The sequence below is a fragment of the Convolutriloba macropyga genome, chromosome 1, assembly GCF_964194025.1.
Source record: "Convolutriloba macropyga chromosome 1, txConMacr16.3, whole genome shotgun sequence".
Taxonomy (NCBI): domain Eukaryota; kingdom Metazoa; phylum Xenacoelomorpha; order Acoela; family Convolutidae; genus Convolutriloba; species Convolutriloba macropyga.
In genome coordinates this window covers 39,276,705-39,292,667 of record NC_134468.1, presented here as the reverse complement: position 1 = coordinate 39,292,667, position 15,963 = coordinate 39,276,705, and positions in this window count along the sequence as shown.

The following is a 15,963-nucleotide window of genomic DNA, read 5'->3' as shown; positions in this document are numbered from 1 at the left end:
TTCTCGTTCTTATGCGGTGAAACAATACTCTGCTGGCTATCTGATTGAAGTGGAGGTCAGCAAACTTGTTCCTAACATCTGTTTTGTAAAATTTCGAATGAATGCAAAAGTTGTTCCTCTCTGATTCAAGCGAAGGGAATGAAACAAAATTTTGCTGGCTATCTGATTGAAGCTGAGGTCAGCGAACTTGTTTCTTAACATATGTTTTGTAAATTTCTGAATGAATGCAAAAGTTGTTCCTATCTGATTCAAGTGGAGGGAAATAAATTTTTTTGATTTTTTTCTCGTTTCTATGCGGTGAAAAAATACCTTGCTGGCTATCTGATTGAAGTGGAGGTCAGCAAACTGGTTACCTATCACTATTTTGTAAAGTTCTGAATGAATCCAAAAGTTTTTCTTATCAGATTCAAGTGGAGGGAAATAACTTTTTTGATTTTTTCTCGTTCTTATGCGGTGAAACAATACACTGCTTGCTATCTGATTGAAGTGGAGGTCAGCGAACTTGTTTCCTAACATCTGTTTTGTAAAATTTTGAATGAATGCAAAAGTTGTTCCTATCTGATTCAAGTGGAGGGAAATAATTTTTTTGATTTTTCTCGTTCTTATGCGGTGAAACAATACTCTGCTGGCTATCTGATTGAAGTGGAGGTCAGCAAACTTGTTCCTAACATCTGTTTTGTAAAATTTCGAATGAATGCAAAAGTTGTTCCTCTCTGATTCAAGCGAAGGGAATGAAACAAAATTTTGCTGGCTATTTGATTGAAGCTGAGGTCAGCGAACTTGTTTCTTAACATATGTTTTGTAAATTTCCGAATGAATGCAAAAGTTGTTCCTATCTGATTCAAGTGGAGGGAAATAAATTTTTTTGATTTTTTTCTCGTTCCTATGCGGTGAAACAATACCTTGCTGGCTATCTGATTGAATCGGAGGTCAGCAAACTGGTTACCTATCACTATTTTGTAAAATTCTGAATGAATCCAAAAGTTTTTCCTATCAGATTCAAGTGGAGGGAAATAACTTTTTTGATTTTTTCTCGTTCTTATGCGGTGAAACAATACGCTGCTTGCTATCTGATTGAAGTGGAGGTCAGCGAACTTGTTTCCTAACATCTGTTTTGTAAAATTTTGAATGAATGCAAAAGTTGTTCCTATCTGATTCAAGTGGAGGGAAATAATTTTTTTGATTTTTTCTCGTTCTTATGCGGTGAAACAATACTCTGCTGGCTATCTGATTGAAGTGGGGGTCAGCAAACTTGTTCCTAACATCTGTTTTGTAAAATTTCGAATGAATGCAAAAGTTGTTCCTCTCTGATTCAAGCGAAGGGAATGAAACAAAATTTTGCTGGCTATCTGATTGAAGCTGAGGTCAGCGAACTTGTTTCCTAACATCTGTTTTGTAAAATTTTGAATGAATGCAAAAGTTGTTCCTATCTGATTCAAGTGGAGGGAAATAAATTTTTTTGATTTTTTTCTCGTTCCTATGCGGTGAAACAATATCTTGCTGGCTATCTGATTGAAGTGGAGGTCAGCAAACTGGTTACCTATCACTATTTTGTAATATTTTGATTGAATCCAAAAGATGTTCCTATCTGATTCAGGTAGAGGGAAATAAATTTTTTGATTTTTTCTCGTTCTTATGCGCTAAAACAATACGCTGCTGGCTATCTGATTGAAGTGGAGGTGAGCGAACTTGTTTCCTAACATCTGTTTTATAAATTTTTGAATGAATGCAAAAGCTGTTCCTATCTGATTCAAGCGGAGGGAAATGACCTTTTTTTTCTCGTTCTTATGCGGTGAAACAATACGCTGCTGGCTATCTGATTGAAGCGCAGGTCAGCGAACCTGTTTCCTAACATCTGTTTTGTAAAATTTTGAATGAATGCAAAAGTTGTTCCTATCTGATTCAAGTGGAGGGAAATAATTTTTTTGATTTTTTCTCGTTCTTATGCGGTGAAACAATACTCTGCTGGCTATCTGATTGAAGTGGAGGTCAGCAAACTTGTTCCTAACATCTGTTTTGTAAAATTTCGAATGAAGGCAAAAGTTGTTCCCATCTGATTCAAGTGGAGGGAAATAACTTTTTTAATTTTTTCTCGTTCTTATGCGGTGAAACAATACTCTGCAGGCTATCTGATTGAAGTGGAGGTCAGCAAACTTGTTGCTAATACCTGTTTTGTAAAATTTCAAATGAATGCAAAAGCTGTTCCTATCTGATTCAAGCGGAGGGAAATGACCTTTTTTTCTCGTTCTTATGCGGTGAAACAATACGCTGCTGGCTATCTGATTGAAGTGGAGGTCAGCGAACTTGTTTCTTAACATATGTTTTCTAATTTTTGAATGAATCCAAAAGTTGTTCCTATATGATTCAAGTGGAGGGAAATAATTTTTTTGATTTTTTCTCGTTCTTATGCGGTGAAACAATACTCTGCTGTCTATCTGATTGAAGTGGAGGTCAGCAAACTTGTTCCTAACATGTGTTTTGTAAAATTTCGAATGAATGCAAAAGCTGTTCCCATCTGATTCAAGTGGAGGGAAATAATTTTTTTAAATTTTTTCTCGTTCTTATGCGGTGAAACAATACTCTGCTGGCTATCTGATTGAAGTGGAGGTCAGCAAACTTGTTCCTAACATCTGTTTTGTAAAATTTCGAATGAATGCAAAAGATGTTCCCATCTGATTCAAGTGGAGGGAAATAATTTTTTTAAATTTTTTCTCGTTCTTATGCGGTGAAACAATACTCTGCTGGCTATCTGATTGAAGTGGAGGTCAGCAAACTTGTTGCTAACATCTGTTTTGTAAAATTTCGAATGAATGCAAAAGCTGTTCCTATCTGATTCAAGCGGAGGGAAATGACCTTTTTTTTCTCGTTCTTATGTGGTGAAACAATACGCTGCTGGCTATCTGATTGAAGTGGAGGTCAGCGAATTTTTTTCTTAACATATGTTTTGTAAAATTTTGAATGAATGCAAAAATTGTTCCTATCTGATTCAAGTGGAGGGAAATAATTTTTTTGATTTTTTCTCGTTCTTATGCGGTGAAACAATACTCTGCTGGCTATCTGATTGAAGTGGAGGTCAGCAAACTTGTTCCTAACATCTGTTTTGTAAAATTTCGAATGAATGCAAAAGTTGTTCCCATCTGATTCAAGTGGAGGGAAATAATTTTTTTAAATTTTTTCTCGTTCTTATGCGGTGAAACAATACTCTGCTGGCTATCTGATTGAAGTGGAGGTCAGCAAACTTGTTCCTAACATCTGTTTTGTAAAATTTCGAATGAATGCAAAAGTTGTTCCCATCTGATTCAAGTGGAGGGAAATAATTTTTTTAAATTTTTTCTCGTTCTTATGCGGTGAAACAATACTCTGCTGGCTATCTGATTGAAGTGGAGGTCAGCAAACTTGTTGCTAACAACTGTTTTGTAAAATTTCGAATGAATGCAAAAGCTGTTCCTATCTGATTCAAGCGGAGGGAAATGACCTTTTTTTCTCGTTCTTATGCGTTGAAACAATACGCTGCTGGCTATCTGATTGAAGTGGAGGTCAGCGAATTTTTTTCTTAACATATGTTTTGTAAATTTCTGAATGAATCCAAAAGTTGTTCCTATATGATTCAAGTGGAGGGAAATAACTTTTTTTTGATTTTTTTCTCGTTCTTATGCGGTGAAACAATACGCTGCTGGCTATCTGATTGAAGTGCAGGTCAGCAAACCTGTTTCCTAACATCTGTTTTGTAAAATTTTGAATGAATGCAAAAGTTGTTCCTATCTGATTCAAGTGGAGGGAAAAATTTTTTTTGATTTTTTCTCGTTCTTATGCGGTGAAACAAAACTCTGCTGGCTATCTGATTGAAGCGGAGGTCAGCAAAATTGTTCCTAACATCTGTTTTATAAAATTCTGAACGAATCCAAAAGTTGTTCCTATCTGATTCAAGTGGAGGGAAATAAAAATTTTTTTCTCGTTTTTATGCGGTGAAACAATACGTTGCTGGCTATCTGATTGAAGTGGAGGTCAGCAAACTTGTTTCTTAACATGTGTTTTGTAAAATTCTGATTGAATCCAAAAGATGTTCCTATCTGATTCAGGCAGAGGGAAATAATTTTTATGATTTTTTCTCGTTCTTATGCGGTAAAACAATACGCTGCTGGCTATCTGATTGAAGTGGAGGTCAGCAAATTTGTTTCCCAACATCTGTTTTGTAAAATTTTGAATGAATGCAAAAGTTGTTCCTATCTGATTCAAGTGGATGGAAATGACTTTTTATTTTTTCTCGTTCTTATGCGGTGAAACAACACGCTGCTGGCTATCTGATTGAAGTGGAGGTCAGCAAACTTGTTTCTTAACATCTGTTTTGTAAAATTCTGAATGAATCCAAAAGTTGATCCTATCTGATTCAAGTGGAGGGAAATGACTTTTTATTTTTTCTCGTTCTTATGCGGTGAAACAAAACGCTGCTGGCTATCTGATTGAAGTGGAGGTCAGCAAACTTGTTTCTTAACATCTGTTTTGTAAAATTTTGAATGAATGCAAAAGTTGTTACTATATGATTCAAGTGAAGGGAAATGACTTTTTATTTTTTTTCATTCTTATGCGGTGAAACAAAACGCAGCTGGCTATCTGATTGAAGTTGAGGTCAACAAACTTGTTTCTTAACATCTGTTTTGTAAAATTCTGAATGAATCCAAAAGCTGATCCTATCTGATTCAAGTGGAGGGAAATGACTTTTTTTTCGTTCTTATGCGGTGAAACAATACGCTGCTGGCTATCTGATTGAAGTGGAGGTCAACAAACTTGTTTCTTAACATCTGTTTTGTAAAATTCTGAATGAATCCAAAAGTTGATCCTATCTGATTCAAGTGGAGGGAAATGACTTTTTATTTTTTCTCGTTCTTATGCGGTGAAACAAAATTTTGCTGGCTATCTGATTGAAGTGGAGGTCAGCAAACTTGTTTCCCAACATCTGTTTTGTATAACTTTGAATGAATGCAAAAGTTGTTCCTATCTGATTCAAGTGGATGGAAATGACTTTTTATTTTTTTTCGTTCTTATGCGGTGAAACAATACGCTGCTGGCTATCTGATTGAAGTGGAGGTCAACAAACTTGTTTCTTAACATCTGTTTTTTAAAATTCTGAATGAATCCAAAAGTTGATCCTATCTGATTCAAGTGGAGGGAAATGACTTTTTTTCTCGTTCTTATGAGGTGAAACAAAACGCTGCTGGCTATCTGATTGAAGTGGAGGTCAGCAAATTTTTTTCCTAACGTCTGTTTTGTAAAATTTTGATTGAATACAAAAGTTGTTCCTATCTGATTCAAGTGGAGGGAAATGAGTTTTTATTTTTTCTCGTTCTTATGCGGTGAAACAAAACGCTGCTGGCTATCTGATTGAAGTGGAGGTCAGCAAACTTGTTTCTTAACATCTGTTTTGTAAAATTCTGAATGAATCCAAAAGTTGATCCTATCTGATTCAAGTGGAGGCAAATAATTTTTTTGATTTTTTCTCGTTCTTATGAGGTGAAACAATACTCTGTTGCATATCTGATTGAAGTGGAGGTCAGCAAACTTGTTTCTTAACATCTGCTTTGTAAAATTCTGAATGAATCCAAAAGTTCATCCTATCTGATTCAAGTGGAGGGAAAAATTTTTTTTAATTTTTTCTCGTTCTTATGAGGTGAAATAAAACGCTGCTGGCTATCTGATTGAAATGGAGGTCAGCAAACTTGTTTCTTAACATCTGTTTTGTAAAATTCTGAATGAATCCAAAAGTTGATCCTATCTGATTCAAGTTGAGGGAAATAAATTTTTTGATTTTTTCTCGTTCTTATGAGGTGAAACAATACTCTGCCGGCTATCTGATTGAAGTGGAGGTCAGCAGACTTGTTCTTAACATCTGTTTAGTAAAATTCTGAATGAATCCAAAAGTTGATCCTATCTGATTCAAGTGGAGGGAAATGACTTTTTTTTCTCGTTCTTATGAGGTGAAACAAAACGCTGCTGGCTATCTGATTGAAGTGGAGGTCAGCAAACTTGTTTCTTAACATCTGTTTTGTAAAATTCTGAATGAATCCAAAAGTTGATCCTATCTGATTCAAGTGGAGGGAAATATATTTTTTGATTTTTTCTCGTTGTTATGAGGTGAAACAATACTCTGCCGGCTATCTGATTGAAGTGGAGGTCAGCAGACTTGTTCTTAACATCTGTTTTGAAGTTGTTCCTATTTGATTCACTTGGAGGGAATTAAATTTTTTGATTTTTTCTCGTTCTTATGAGGTGAAACAATACTCTGTTGCATATCTGATTGAAGTGGAGGTCGGCAAACTTGTTTCTTAACATCTGCTTTGTAAAATTCTGAATGAATCCAAAAGTTGATCCTATCTGATTCAAGTGGAGGGAAAAATTTTTTTTTATTTTTTCTCGTTCTTATGAGGTGAAATAAAACGCTGCTGGCTATCTGATTGAAGTGGAGGTCAGCAAACTTGTTTCTTAACATCTGTTTTGTAAAATTCTGAATGAATCCAAAAGTTGATCCTATCTGATTCAAGTGGAGGGAAATAAATTTTTTGATTTTTTCTCGTTCTTATGAGGTGAAACAATACTCTGCCGGCTATCTGATTGAAGTGGAGGTCAGCAGACTTGTTCTTAACATCTGTTTAGTAAAATTCTGAATGAATCCAAAAGTTGATCCTATCTGATTCAAGTGGAGGGAAATGACTTTTTTTCTCGTTCTTATGAGGTGAAACAAAACGCTGCTGGCTATCTGATTGAAGTGGAGGTCAGCAAACTTGTTTCTTAACATCTGTTTTGTAAAATTCTGAATGAATCCAAAAGTTGATCCTGTCTGATTCAAGTGGAGGGAAATGACTTTTTATTTTTTCTCGTTCTTATGCGGTGAAACAAAACGCTGCTGGCTATCTGATTGAAGTGGAGGTCAGCAAATTTTTTTCCTAACGTCTGTTTTGTAAAATTTTGATTGAATGCAAAAGTTGTTCCTATCTGATTCAAGTGGAGGGAAATGAGTTTTTATTTTTTCTCGTTCTTATGCGGTGAAACAAAACGCTGCTGGCTATCTGATTGAAGTGGAGGTCAGCAAACTTGTTTCCTAACATCTGTTTTGTAAAATTCTGAATGAATCCAAAAGTTGATCCTATCTGATTCAGGTGGAGGGAAATAAATTTTTTGATTTTTTCTCGTTCTTATGAGGTGAAACAATACTCTGCCGGCTATCTGATTGAAGTGGAGGTCAGCAGACTTGTTCTTAACATCTGTTTTGTAAAATTTCGAATGAATGCAAAAGTTGTTCCTATTTGATTCAAGTGGAGGGAATTAATTTTTTTGATTTTTTCTCGTTCTTATGAGGTGAAACAAAACTCTGTTGCATATCTGATTGAAGTGGAGGTCAGCAAACTTGTTTCTTAACATCTGCTTTGTAAAATTCTGAATGAATCCAAAAGTTGATCCTATCTGATTCAAGTGGAGGGAAAATTTTTTTTATTTTTTCTCGTTCTTATGAGGTGAAATAAAACGCTGCTGGCTATCTGATTGAAGTGGAGGTCAGCAAACTTGTTTCTTAACATCTGTTTTGTAAAATTCTGAATGAATCCAAAAGTTGATCCTATCTGATTCAAGTGGAGGGAAATAAATTGTTTGATTTTTTCTCATTCTTATGACGTGAAACAATACTCTGCCGGCTATCTGATTGAAGTGGAGGTCAGCAGACTTGTTCTTAACATCTGTTTAGTAAAATTTTGGATGAATGCAAAAGTTGTTCCTATTTGATTCAAGTGGAGGGAATTAAATTTTTTGATTTTTTCTCGTTCTTATGAGGTGAAACAATACTCTGCTGCATGCCTGATTGAAGTGGAGGTCAGCAAACTTGTTTCTTAACATCTGTTTTGTAAAATTCTGAATGAATCCAAAAGTTGATCCTATCTGATTCAAGTGGAGGGAATGAAACAAATTTTTGCTGGCTATCTGATTGAAGTGGAGGTCAGCAAACTTGTTTCCCAACATCTGTTTTGTAAAATTTTGAAAGAATGCAAAAGTTGTTCCTGTCTGATTCAAGTGGAGGGAAATGACTTTTTATTTTTTCTCGTTCTTATGCGGTGAAACAAAACGCTGCTGGCTATCTGATTGAAGTGGAGGTCAGCAAATTTTTTTCCTAACATCTGTTTTGTAAAATTTTGATTGAATACAAAAGTTGTTCCTATCTGATTCAAGTGGAGGGAAATGAGTTTTTATTTTTTCTCGTTCTTATGCGGTGAAACAAAACGCTGCTGGCTATCTGATTGAAGTGGAGGTCAGCAAACTTGTTTCCTAACATCTGTTTTGTAAAATTCTGAATGAATCCAAAAGTTGATCCTATCTGATTCAAGTGGAGGGAAATAAATTTTTTGATTTTTTCTCGTTCTTATGAGGTGAAACAATACTCTGCCGGCTATCTGATTGAAGTGGAGGTCAGCAGACTTGTTCTTAACATCTGTTTTGTAAAATTTCGAATGAATGCAAAAGTTGTTCCTATTTGATTCAAGTGGAGGGAATTAAATTTTTTGATTTTTTCTCGTTCTTATGAGGTGAAACAATACTCTGCTGCATATCTGAAGTGGAGGTCAGCAAACTTGTTTCTTAACATCTGCTTTGTAAAATTCTGAATGAATCCAAAAGTTGATCCTATCTGATTCAAGTGGAGCGAAAAAAATTTTTTATTTTTTCTCGTTCTTATGAGGTGAAATAAAACGCTGCTGGCTATCTGATTGAAGTGGAGGTCGGCAAACTTGTTTCTTAACATCTGTTTTGTAAAATTCTGAATGAATCCAAAAGTTGATCCTATCTGATTCAAGTGGAGGGAAATAAATTTTTTGATTTTTTCTCCTTCTTATGAGGTGAAACAATACTCTGCCGGGTATCTGATTGAAGTGGAGGTCAGCAGACTTGTTCTTAACATCTGTTTTGTAAAATTTCGATTGAATGCAAAAGTTGTTCCTATTTTATTCAAGTGGAGGGAATTAAATTTTTTGATTTTTTCTCGTTCTTATGAGGTGAAACAATACTCTGCTGCATATCTGATTGAAGTGGAGGTCGGCAAACTTGTTTCTTAACATCTGTTTTGTAAAATTCTGAATGAATCCAAAAGTTGATCCTATCTGATTCAAGTGGAGGGAAATAAATTTTTTGATTTTTTCTCGTTCTTATGAGGTGAAACAAAACTCTGCCGGCTATATGATTCAAGTGGAGGTCAGCAGACTTGTTCTTAACATCTGTTTTGTAAAATTTCGAATGATTGCAAAAGTTGTTCCTATTTGATTCAAGTGGAGGGAATTAAATTGTTTGATTTTTTCTCGTTCTTATGAGGTGAAACAATACTCTGCTGCATATCTGATTGAAGTGGAGGTCAGCAAACTTGTTTCTTAACATCTGCTTTGTAAAATTCTGAATGAATCCAAAAGTTGATCCTATCTGATTCAAGTGGAGGGAAATAATTTTTTAAATTTTTTCTCGTTCTTATGAGGTGAAACAAAACGCTGCTGGCTATCTGATTGAAGTGGAGGTCAGCAAACTTGTTTCTTAACATCTGTTTTGTAAAATTCTGAATGAATCCAAAAGTTGATCCTATCTGATTCAAGTGGAGGGAAATAAATTTTTTGATTTGTTCTCGTTCTTATGAGGTGAAACAATACTCTGCCGGGTATCTGATTGAAGTGGAGGTCAGCAGACTTGTTCTTAACATCTGTTTTGTAAAATTTCGAATGAATGCAAAAGTTGTTCCTATTTTATTCAAGTGGAGGGAATTAATTTTTTTGATTTTTTCTCGTTCTTATGAGGTGAAACAATACTCTGCTGCATATCTGATTGAAGTGGAGGTCGGCAAACTTGTTTCTTAACATCTGTTTTGTAAAATTCTGAATGAATCCAAAAGTTGATCCTATCTGATTCAAGTGGAGGGAAATAAATTTTTTGATTTTTTCTCGTTCTTATGAGGTGAAACAATACTCTGCCGGCTATCTGATTGAAGTGGAGGTCAGCAGACTTGTTCTTAACATCTGTTTTGTAAAATTTCGAATGAATGCAAAAGTTGTTCCTATTTGATTCAAGTGGAGGGAATTAAATTTTTTGATTTTTTCTCGTTCTTATGAGGTGAAACAATACTCTGCTGCATATCTGAAGTGGAGGTCAGCAAACTTGTTTCTTAACATCTGCTTTGTAAAATTCTGAATGAATCCAAAAGTTGATCCTATCTGATTCAAGTGGAGCGAAAAAAATTTTTTATTTTTTCTCGTTCTTATGAGGTGAAATAAAACGCTGCTGGCTATCTGATTGAAGTGGAGGTCGGCAAACTTGTTTTTTAACATCTGTTTTGTAAAATTCTGAATGAATCCAAAAGTTGATCCTATCTGATTCAAGTGGAGGGAAATAAATTTTTTGATTTTTTCTCCTTCTTATGAGGTGAAACAATACTCTGCCGGGTATCTGATTGAAGTGGAGGTCAGCAGACTTGTTCTTAACATCTGTTTTGTAAAATTTCGATTGAATGCAAAAGTTGTTCCTATTTTATTCAAGTGGAGGGAATTAAATTTTTTGATTTTTTCTCGTTCTCATGAGGTGAAACAATACTCTGCTGCATATCTGATTGAAGTGGAGGTCGGCAAACTTGTTTCTTAACATCTGTTTTGTAAAATTCTGAATGAATCCAAAAGTTGATCCTATCTGATTCAAGTGGAGGGAAATAAATTTTTTGATTTTTTCTCGTTCTTATGAGGTGAAACAAAACTCTGCCGGCTATATGATTGAAGTGGAGGTCAGCAGACTTGTTCTTAACATCTGTTTTGTAAAATTTCGAATGATTGCAAAAGTTGTTCCTATTTGATTCAAGTGGAGGGAATTAAATTGTTTGATTTTTTCTCGTTCTTATGAGGTGAAACAATACTCTGCTGCATATCTGATTGAAGTGGAGGTCAGCAAACTTGTTTCTTAACATCTGCTTTGTAAAATTCTGAATGAATCCAAAAGTTGATCCTATCTGATTCAAGTGGAGGGAAATAATTTTTTAAATTTTTTCTCGTTCTTATGAGGTGAAACAAAACGCTGCTGGCTATCTGATTGAAGTGGAGGTCAGCAAACTTGTTTCTTAACATCTGTTTTGTAAAATTCTGAATGAATCCAAAAGTTGATCCTATCTGATTCAAGTGGAGGGAAATAAATTTTTTGATTTGTTCTCGTTCTTATGAGGTGAAACAATACTCTGCCGGGTATCTGATTGAAGTGGAGGTCAGCAGACTTGTTCTTAACATCTGTTTTGTAAAATTTCGAATGAATGCAAAAGTTGTTCCTATTTTATTCAAGTGGAGGGAATTAATTTTTTTGATTTTTTCTCGTTCTTATGAGGTGAAACAATACTCTGCTGCATATCTGATTGAAGTGGAGGTCGGCAAACTTGTTTCTTAACATCTGTTTTGTAAAATTCTGAATGAATCCAAAAGTTGATCCTATCTGATTCAAGTGGAGGGAAATAAATTTTTTGATTTTTTCTCGTTCTTATGAGGTGAAACAATACTCTGCCGGCTATATGATTGAAGTGGAGGTCAGCAGACTTGTTCTTAACATCTGTTTTGTAAAATTTCGAATGACTCCAAAAGTTGTTCCTATCTGATTCAAGTAGAGGGAAATGAGTTTTTATTTTTTTCTCGTTCTTATGCGGTGAAACAAAACGCTGCTGGCTATCTGATTGAAGTGGAGGTCAGCAAACTTTTTTCCTAACATCTCTTTTGTAAAATTTTGATTGAATGCAAAAGTTATTCCTATCTGCTTCAAGTGGAGGGAAATGAGTTTTTATTTTTTCTCGTTCTTATGCGGTGAAACAAAACGCTGCTGGCTATCTGATTGAAGTGGAGGTCAGCAAACTTTTTTCCTAACATCTCTTTTGTAAAATTTTGATTGAATGCAAAAGTTGTTCCTATCTGATTCAAGTGGAGGGAAATGAGTTTTTATTTTTTCTCGTTCTTATGCGGTGAAACAAAACGCTGCTGGCTATCTGATTGAAGTGGAGGTCAGCAAACTTGTTTCTTAACATCTGTTTTGTAAAATTCTGAATGAATCCAAAAGTTGATCCTATCTGATTCAAGTGGAGGGAAATGACTTTTTATTTTTTCTCGTTCTTATGAGGTGAAACAGAACGCTGCTGGCTATCTGATTGAAGTGGAGGTCAGCAAACTTGTTTCTTAACATCTATTTTGTAAAATTCTGAATGAATCCAAAAGTTGATCCTATCTGATTCAATTGGAGGGAAATAAATTTTTTGATTTTTTCTCGTTCTTATGCGGTGAAACAATACTCTGCTGGCTAACTGATTAAAGTGGAGGTCAGCAAACTTGTTCCTAACATCTGTTTTGTAAAATTTCGAATAAATGCAAAAGTTGTTCCTATCTGATTCAACTGAAGGGAATGAAACAGAACTTTGCTGGCTATCTGATTGAAGTGGAAGTCAGCAAACTGGTTTCTTAACACTATTTTGTAAAAATTTGAATGAATGCAAAAGGTTTTCTTATCTGATTCAAGTTGAAGGAAATAAATTTTCATTTTTTTCTCTCATTCTTTTGTAAAACAATACGTTGCTGGCTATCTGATTGAAGTGGAGGTCAGCAAACTTGTTTCTTACCATGTGTTTTGTATAATTCTGATTGAATCCAAAAGTTGTTCCTATCTGATTCAGGTAGAGGGAAATAACTTTTATGATTTTTTCTCGTTCTTATGCGGTAAAATAATACGCTGCTGGCTATCTGATTGAAATGGAGGTCAGCAAAATTGTTTCCTAACATCTGTTTTGTAAAGTTTCGAATGAATGCAAAAGTTGTTCCTATTTGATTCAATTGAAGGGAATTAAATTTTTTTGATTTTTTCTCGTTCTTATGAGGTGAAACAATACTCTGCTGCATATGTGATTGATGTGGAGGTCAGCAAACTTGTTTCTTAACATCTGCTTTGTAAAATTCTGAATGAATCCAAAAGTTGATCCTATCTGATTCAAGTGGAGGGAAATAAATTTTTTGATTTTTTCTCGTTCTTATGCGGTGAAACAAAACTCTGCTGGCTATCTGATTGAATTGGAGGTCAGCAAACTTGTTCCTAACATCTGTTTTGTAAAATTTTTAATGAATGCAAAAGTTGTTCCTATCTGATTCAAGTGAAGGGAATGAAACAAAACTTTGCTGGCTATCTGATTGAAGTGGAGGTCAGCAAACTTGTTTCTTAACATCTGTTTTGTAAATTTCTGATTGAATCCAAAAGTTGTTCCTATCTGATTCAAGTGAAGGGAATGAAACAAAACTTTGCTGGCTATCTGATTGAAGTGGAGGTCAGCAAACTTGTTTCTTAACATCTGTTTTGTAAATTTCTGAATGAATCCAAAAGTTGTTCCTATCTGATTCAAGTGGAGGGAAATAAATTTTTTGATTTTTTTCTCGTTCTTATGCGGTGAAAAAATACGTTGCTGGCTATCTGATTGAAGTGCAGGTCAGCAAACTGGTTTCTTAACACTATTTTGTAAAATTTTGAATAAATGCAAAAGTTGTTCCTATCTGATTCAAGTGGAGGGAAATAACTTTTGATTTTTTTTCTCTCATTCTTTTGTAAAACAATACGTTGCTGGCTATCTGATTGAAGTGGAGATCAGCAAACTTGTTTCTTAACATGTGTTTTGTAAAATTCTGATTGAATCCAAAAGTTGTTCCTATCTGATTCAAGTAGAGGGAAATAACTTTTATAATTTTTTCTCGTTCTTATGCGGTAAAATAAAACGCTGCTGGCTATCTGATTGAAGTGGAGGTCAGCAAACTTGTTTCCTAACATCTGTTTTGTAAAATTCTGAATGAATCCAAAAGTTGATCCTATCTGATTCAAGTGGAGGGAAATAAATTTTTTGATTTTTTTTCGTTCTTATGCGGTGAAACAATAGCTGCTGGCTCTCTGATTGAAGTGGAGGTCAGCAAACTTGTTTCTTAACATCTGTTTTGTAAAATTCTGAATGAATCCAAAAGTTGATCCTATCTGATTCAAGTGGAGGGAAATAAATTTTTTGATTTTTTTCTCGTTCTTATGAGGTGAAACAATACTCTGCCGGCTATCTGATTGAAGTGGAGGTCAGCAGACTTGTTCTTAACATCTGTTTTGTAAAATTTCGAATGAATGCAAAAGTTGTTCCTATCTGATTCAAGTGAAGGGAATGAAACAAAACTTTGCTGGCTATCTGATTGAAGTGGAGGTCAGCAAACTTGTTTCTTAACATCTGTTTTGTAAATTTCTGAATGAATCCAAAAGTTGTTCCTATCTGATTCAAGTGGAGGGAAATAAATTTTTTGATTTTTTTCTCGTTCTTATGCGGTGAAAAAATACGTTGCTGGCTATCTGATTGAAGTGCAGGTCAGCAAACTGGTTTCTTAACACTATTTTGTAAAATTTTGAATGAATGCAAAAGCTGTTCCTATCTGATTCAAGCGGAGGGAAATGACCTTTTTTTCTCGTTCTTATGCGGTGAAACAATACGCTGCTGGCTATCTGATTGAAGTGGAGGTCAGCAAAGTTGTTTCTTAACATCTGTTTTGTAAAATTCTGAATGAATGCAAAAGTTGTTCCTATCTGATTCAAGTGGACGGAAATAAGTTTTTTTTTAATTTTTTCTTGTTCTTATGCGGTGAAACAATACGCTGCTGGCTATCTGATTGAAGTGGAGGTCAGCGAACTTGTTTCCTAACATCTGTTTTGTAAAAATTTGAATGAATGCAAAAAATGTTCCTATCTGATTCAAGCGTAGGGAAATGACTTAATTTTTTTCGTTTTTATGCGGTGAAACAATACGCTACTGGCTATCTGATTGAAGTGGAGGTCAGCAAAATTTTTTCTTAACATCTGTTCTGAAATTTTTTGAGTAAATCAAAAAGTTCTCCCTATCTGATTCACCTATCTGGTTACATGTCCTGACTTTTGTGGTTTGACCTCAGATTCAATGAAAAATTCAAGTTCTCAAAATCAACTTGCGAAGTTGCTGGAAAACCTAAATCGCAGCAGAATACGCTCAGAAGCAGAGCACAAAATGTTTATGGTTGTCCTGAAAAAGTATAAAAACTTTTTCATTGGGCGGAACTGTTTGCAATTAAATGCGAGATCTGATACAGCAGTGTCTTCTTCAGTCGTGGCTAGCAGAACCGTTAATGAGCCCGTTCAGGACGTTCAACGAGTAGCTGAAAACAGCACTGGTTTGTCAGCAACCCAACTTGGCCTCAACTTGGCGTCAGATGCTTTCACTGAAGACGAGCTCATTGAGCAAATAGTCAGTCCACAGAAGTCTTCTGGACCCCCTCTGGACAACATGAAGATAATTGAAACCAAAAAAGGATGTTTTAAACAAATTCTCTGACTCCTGGCCGGAAGTGCGAGAGTCAATAAATCAAAAGGGAAGGGACTTGAAAAGAAAGAAAAAGGAAAAGGGGAGATCAGAGCAGAAGCTTGCTCGTATGGAATCCAGTGCTGGTTAATAACTCTGGGATAGATGACTGTTTTTGCAGCAAATTTTGTTAAAGCTTGTTGTCAAATTAACGTTGTCTTCGAAATCTACCGAAAATTGAGTTTTAGGAGCATACAGTTGTTTAGTTTTTCTGCGTACTGCATTTTTGAACTAAAATCTACACCGTTGCTTTGTTTCAGAAATACTGATGTTTTTCAACTCCACCACGAAATTAGGGAGTCAGAAATCCCATTCGTCTCGGTTGAACGATAAGAAGTTGTTAGAGCAGTTCAAAGACATTTATTTTGAATTTTTTTTGAAAAAGGAAAATACAGAGAATTCTCTCTTGATAGCAATGCGTGACCCGACACATTAAGTTATGCGGAGAGAACTCTTGTCAAGAAAGACGGAGAGATTCTTCTCTACTTCGAGAACGATTTCCATTACGGGCGTTTTGTTGCCAAGAGTGATGTGGACCT